Below are 7528 nucleotides of genomic sequence, written 5' to 3'. Positions count from 1 at the left end.
GTTTAGTTGGCACATCCCGGATAGTTAAATCAACCTTGATTTTCTCTGAAAGTCCATTCCAAAACGTGGCGATCAGGGCCTCCTCATTCCAGTTTAACTCTGAAGACAACGTGCGAAACTGAATAATATATTGACTGATAGGACGTAAACCTTGACGTAGACGGAGAATCTCCAAAGATGCTGAGGTGGTCCTGCCTGGTTCGTCAAAGATTCTCCGGAAGGATGATACGAACTCCTTGTAATTAGAGAGGATAGGATCACCTCTTTCCCATAATGGTGATGCCCACTCCAGAGCCTGACCGGAAAGGAGGGCAATAATATATGCAACCTTAGAACGAGCTGATGGGAAACTGGCGGACAACAGTTCGAACTGGATCTCGCATTGATTCAGGAATCCTCTGCAAAGTTTTGGAGTTCCGTCAAACTTACTCGGAGAGGGTAACTGCAAGCGGGACGTAGGCAGCGTCACAGGAGAAGCTGTAGTGGTAACTGGGACAACCGGAGTTGGAATCAGGACTTGAGACATTTTAATAGCCATATGAAGAGTCTCTAAACGGTCTGCCATAGTTTGCATAAACTGTACTATTTGTGTCTGTATAGACTCCTGGTTTTCCAGACGGGAAAGAATATCTGACGTAGCACCGCCTCCTGCGAATTGGTCACTTGACGGATCCATGTGGCCAGTGCTTACTGTCAGGTCCGGGTGTTTTTGTGAATCCGTTAACCCGGAACCAACCACAGGTGTAGGTGCTGGGGTATGAAGAAAGCAGGGAGGACGAAGAAAGTTCCGTTTCATATATTTATTGAAAATAACAATTCAGTAAAGTGGTAAATGGCAAGTTATTAATCACCATAATATACTGACGTATTGCATGAATAATAGAAATAATATGCAGGATATATCTTAAAGAAAAAATAAAAGAAATGTTCATGGAATTGCGTTTAGAACAGGCTGGAGAATAAATGTTGAATTGTCCAAATATAAACAAGCTTTGATGCTGAACTGTAGAATGTGTTTAACTGGGTAATGCAGACATGAAGAAATAACTGTGAGGATTTGCAATGAAGTTTTGAGAGGTAACTGAGAGACTGTGAAGAATTATCCTTGTAATGGCAACATAGAAAGTAAAAGTACTAAATTGGGTTACTTGCGAGTTCCGGAGATCACTGTGAGACTGTAGCAGATGATATAAGTGATGAACGGGTTAAATGCAGAGCAGAACAAACGAACAGCTGAAGTTAGTGGAATCCTCCAAACTCTGTATGGTTGAAAGCAGGCAGACAGGGTTTCCTCATGCAAGACTCTGGGAATCCAATTGTTACCAGTAGGTGCGTGATTAACTGACAGCACAGCGGGGAGCCGGTGGATCTTTAGCAGTGAAGGCTGCAGACGGGCCTCTGGGAACGGAGGCGATATCTGGACCACGGGAATCACACAGGAATGCACGGAGAGAGCTCAGAGCTAGAGCACAGCGTTGATACAACAAAGCACTGGCCCAGAGTAACATAATCCCAGCCTACTTAAAGGCAGCACAAGCACGGGATTGGCTTACACCTGCCCACAGGTGTTTTCACAAGTGCTCTGTATTACCTATTTGGTCTCCAACATGGCCACCTCCTATACAGCAGACACACCGCAGTGCCTTAGGCCATTTGGTCCCCGCACTCACAGTTCCCAGATTCTGCATTACTTGTGCCACTGATCACGCCGCGTCCCCACACGGGCGCACAGCACCGCGAGCAACCGCACCGGCAACGGACGAACCCCAGAACCCGCAAAGGTGAGAGACCGGTTCGTGACAGAAATAAAGAAATTATGGAAAAAATGTTAAAATGTTCTGGTCTATTTTTTTCACAAGAAGTGATTGGAAAGGTTGTAGACACATGGTTGTCTTACCCCCATTTCCCCTGACCAGTACAGAATATCTGTATTGATGGGACAGAGTAGTGGTCATGAAAATAGTAATAGATATGTCCAAGTAGGACCACTTATATTAAGTTAATGCAGTAGAATTTAATGGTCACCAATGAAAGACACCTGAATTGATGACAGATACCACATATGTTGATAGTGTCGAAGTCAAAAATATTACATAAAGAGAACATACAAACTACACACATTTAAGTCGCTATACTTGCTAATATGCGCAGCGAGCACAGCAATATATGGTAACACACGCATTTACACAGACATGCCACAGAGATGGATTCGACACTTATTTCATACAGTACATAATTATAATAATATCAAGCGCCAGACATCATGATGATTTAAAATTATCTAATGAATTAATGTCATGAATGTGTATTATTTGAACGAAGCAAGATAGACCTGTCATATTTACTATTAAAACAACCAGCTTAATGTGTAGATTAATTTGATACTTGTTATGAAGTTGGGGGACATTGCAGCGAATAGTTATGATTACATGTATAAAAGCTAAAATCACTTTGTTAGAACAATGAATGTTACAGTGGACAGGGAACTCATGCCAGCCCTTTGGATGTCTTTAAGGCAGAATCTGATTACCATATACAAAGGAACTGGTGACTCATCATGAGTCCCCTCCCCCAGAAACTAAATGAGACATAAGCTGACCACACAGGAGGTCAACTACTTGCTTTTTGGTCTCAGAGGAAGATGGAGGTCTTGCATGATTTTACAGAGAGAGAAAGTCATATGGAGGGACAAATTTATATGAGAAAGATATGGTAATTGTATCGCTGGCATGTAACTGAAATTGTATGTAATTGTATGTTTTAACTGCTTACTGTGTGAGTGTAACCATGTAACTATAGGTATACTGTACTTTGTAATATACACTGCTCAAAAAAATAAAGGGAACACTAAAATAATACATCCTAGATCTGAATGAATGAAATATTCTTATGAAATACTTTGTTCTTTACACAGTTGAATGTGCTGACAACAAAATCACACAAAAATTATCAATGGAAATCAAATTTATTAACCCATGAAGGTCTGGATTTGGAGTCACCCTCAAAATGAAAGTGGAAAAACACACTACATGCTGATCCAACTTTGATGTAATATCCTTAAAACAAGTCAAAATGAGGCTCAGTAGTGTGTGTGGCCTCCACGTGCCTGTATGACCTCCCTACAACCCACACAAGTGGCTCAGGTAGTGCAGTTCATCCAGGATGGCACATCAATGCGAGCTGTGGCAAGAAGGTTTGCTGTGTCTGTCAGCGTAGTGTCCAGAGCATGGAGGCACTACCAGGAGACAGGCAGGTACATCAGGAGATGTGGAGGAGGCCGTAGGAGGGCAACAACCCAGCAGCAGGACCGCTACCTCCGCCTTTGTGCAAGGAGGAACAGGAGGAGCACTGCCAAAGCCCTGCAAAATGACCTCCAGCAAGCCACAAATGTGCATGTGCCTACTCAAACGATCAGAAACAGACCACTGAGGGTGGTATGAGGGCCCGACGCCCACAGGTGGGGGTTGTGCTAACAGCCCAACACCGTGCAGGACGTTTGGCATTTGCCAGAGAACACCAAGATTGGCAAATTCGCCACTGGCGCCCTGTGCTCTTCACAGATGAAAGCAGGTTCTCACTGAGCACATGTGACAGACGTGACAGAGTCTGGAGACAGCAAGGAGAACGTTCTGCTGCCTGCAACATCCTCCAGCATGACCGGTTTGGCAGTGGGTCAGTAATGGTGTGGTGTGGCATTTCTTTGGGGGGCCGCACAGCCCTCCATGTGCTCGCCAGAGGTAGCCTGACTGCCATTAGGTACTGAGATGAGATATTCAGACCCCTTGTGAGACCATATGCTGGTGCGGTTGGCCCTGGGTTCCTCCTAATGCAAGACAATGCTAGACATCATGTGGCTGGAGTGTGTCAGCAGTTCCTGCAAGACGAAGGCATTGATGCTATGGACTGGCCCGCCCGTTCCCCAGACCTGAATCGAATTGAGCACATCTGGGACATCGTGTCTCGCTCCATCCACCAACGCTACGTTGCACCACAGACTGTCCAGGAGTTGGTGGATGCTTTAGTCCAGGTCTGGGAGGAGATCCCTCAGGAGACCATCTGCCACCTCATCAGGAGCATGCCCAGGCATTGTAGGGAGGTCATTCAGGCACGTGGAGGCCACACACACACACTACTGAGCCTCATTTTGACTTGTTTTAAGGACATTACATCAAAGTTGGATCAGCCTGTAGTGTGTTTTTCCACTTTAATTTTGAGGGTGACTCCAAATCCAGACCTCCATGGGTTAATAAATTTGATTTCCATTGATAATTTTTGTGTTATTTTGTTGTCAGCACATTCAACTATGTAAAGAACAAAGTATTTAATAAGAATATTTCATTCATTCAGATCTAGGATGTGTTATTTTAGTGTTCCCTTTATTTTTTTTGAGCAGTGTATATTGAATCCATATCCCTTTTTAATAGAAAATATATACTTCAATGAGCTTTGGAACTCCGATAATGTGTGGGTGTATTGTTTTCTCTTACGGGATACAGTGTTTTGCGATGTACAGTGCACTTTTATCGTATATGGTAATAAGAGGTGCAGGCATTTACAATATATATTAGAGCGGGCATTTTAAATATTTGTGAGAAATCAATTTGGCATTCTTAGATGGGGGCTCGTCCGGGATATCACGTTCTTAATGATGCACTGTACATTACAAACGCGGCTGTAATTGACCGGCTCCAATGGACGCATTGAGAAGCTGATGAAAATAATATCCACGTTAATGTATTGTTGTGGTATCAGTAAGCCGCTGATATGAAATTCAAGGGACAATGCATTTCTCATAATTTTAAGATGCTAAAATGTATTTTTATTGTTCCAAAACAAGGTTCAAATAAGTCATATTGTGTTTGATTCAGATTGGATTGCTTATCTGTTAAGAAGGGTTAAAAGTACATTTTAAAGTTTCTGCATAGCCTTGATATAGTTTTTATTTTTAACTGAGGCCTAAAATAACTTCTGATGCTTGAATGATGTGCGATTTCTTTGTGACAAAGGAAGCCGCATGGCCTGTCCACCATTTTGTGTAACCCTCATGGATGTGGAAGGGGGAGGAGCAGCGGCCATTTTGGGAAGGTCATTTTTCTAAATGGCTGATTTTCAGTCTGCTTAGAATATTCAGCTTTCCTTGGTCACATGAAACACGATTTATGAGTTACCAATGCATTTATTTAACCCATGCCATAGTCAATTACAAATAGTTTCAGCTGGGCCTAGTGAGAGTTAAGAGATGAATACTTAGTGTAAGAATTACACATCAGATATAAAAAAAGTTTTTTTTTTTCTTTTACCTTTAGGACTCAGTTAACTCTGCTTGCTAGTTTAGGATAGCCATTGAAATGTTAATTAACCTGTCCCACTACCCTCTTGAACAGGCATATGAACCTCTGTTGATATGCAAATTAGAGACTTTAAAGGAAATGCATTCATTCAGTAGGTGTGTACTGTGTGGGGGTTCTATGAGAGTCAAGTGATATATATTATATAAATATATATTATATATAATATTATTATAATTATGTATATATTTATATCAGTGTATGTTCTGCAAGATAGCTATCCAATCTGAATCATATATTTTAAATTATTGATTATTGCTAGAGTCATTATAGATCTGTGTGAAACCGGAGACATTTGTTGCTATATACAGATGTGTCCACTATTACCTTTCTGAAAACAGAGCTATGGTAGTAAATTTGGCATGACATATATTCCTTGTGCTTTTGTGCCGTCATATTGTGCCGTGACAATTCGTGACAATTGATAGTTTCACCACTGGGTGGCCAGTGCATCACGTAACATAGCTTTGCACTAACATTGCTGTTAAATAGACACTGTAATCAGTATGGCCAGCTTTAAAGTCTAATTGCTAATTGTGTAGGTGTGAAAATCTTAGTGTGAGAGGCCTTTGAAGTAGACTCCTTGGGGGTTACAGATTTTATCCTGGCTGGGGGATGTTACTATCAGTGACGTGCGGTGGGCACGTCCCTGCTTACTACAGTACACAGTATGTTGCTCAAAGCACAGAGGTGAATGAAATCTAAAGTGAAATTAAATAATAAGTTAATAAAAACCTTAGTGCTATAGAGTAAAAGAACATATTATAAGATTTTGCAATGATAAAATATTTCCAAATAAAGGGCCTCATTACGAGTTGATCAGTCGAAGATGCTTTTTTCAGCCCGTGCGACAAACTAACCTCCGCCTATGGGGGTTGTTTTTTTTCCCATACCAAGGCTTTGATCACTTGTGCAGGCCTGTTATGATAAAAAATGTTGTGCAGTTTCTAAGTACTTCTGGACTTAGGGGGTCATTATGACCCAATCGCAGCGTGTTGTCGTTCGCACAGCTGCAATCGGGTCCCTACTGCACATGTGCGACGGCCGCTATGCGCACGCACGGCCATCGACGGGAAACGACGCTGGAACCGAAAAAAGCGATCGCTGCAATGATCGCACGAAGATTGACAGGCGGAGGGGGTACCTGGGCATCAACTCACCGTTTGCAGCTGTTTTCGTGGAGATGGGGGGGTAAGAAAACGCGGGTGTAGTGAGAGAAACGCAGGCGTGTCCAGGACGGGTGTTTGACGTCAGAGCCAGGACCGAACAGGCTGAAAACGTTGCAGCAGGTAAGTAAGTCACCGGCACCCCTGCACTGAGGACACCGCCGGCACTGCCCACACTGCCGGCACCCCTGCACTGGGGATGCTGCCAGCACTCCTGCGCTGAGGACACCCCCTGCACTGCCGATACTGCCGGCACTTTTGCACCGAGGACACTTCCGGCACTCCCACACTGCCTGCACCCCTGACTGCTGACACTTCTGGCACCCCTGCGCTGGGGATACTGCCAGCACTCCCGCACTGAAGACACCTCTCGCACCAAGGACACTTCTGGCACTCCCACACTGCCGACACCCTTGAACTCCTGCACTAAGGACACCTCCAGTACTCCCGCACTGCCGACACTGCCGGTACCCCTGCACTGAGGACACCGCCGGCACTTCCCGCACTGCTGACACTCCTGCACTGGGTATACTGCTAGCATTCCTGCACTGAGGACACCTCCTACACTGCCGGCACCCCTGCACAGAGGACACTTCCGGCACTCCCACACTGCTGGCACCCCTGAACTCCTGCAATGAGGACACCGCCCTCACTGCCAGCACTCCTGCAATGAGGACACCTTTTGCACTGCCGACACCCCTGCCCTGCAGGCACACCTATTGCTAGCACTCATGGACTGAGGACACCTCCCGCACTGTAAAGCATGAAACACTTCTACACCGAGGACACTTCCGGCAACCCCACACTGCCGGCACCCCTGAATTCCTGCAATGAGGACACCTCCCGCACTGTCGACACTGCCGGCACACCTGCACTGGGGATACTGCCAGCACTCCTAGACTGAGGACACCTCCCGCACTGCTGGCACCCCTGCACCGAGGACACTTCCGACACTCCCACACTGCCGACACTGCCAGCACCCCTGAACTCCTGCACTGGGGACACCTCCCACAC

This window comes from Pseudophryne corroboree, chromosome 3 (genome assembly GCF_028390025.1).
Source record: "Pseudophryne corroboree isolate aPseCor3 chromosome 3, aPseCor3.hap2, whole genome shotgun sequence".
Classification (NCBI taxonomy): domain Eukaryota; kingdom Metazoa; phylum Chordata; class Amphibia; order Anura; family Myobatrachidae; genus Pseudophryne; species Pseudophryne corroboree.
Note: the sequence above shows the minus strand (reverse complement) of the source record.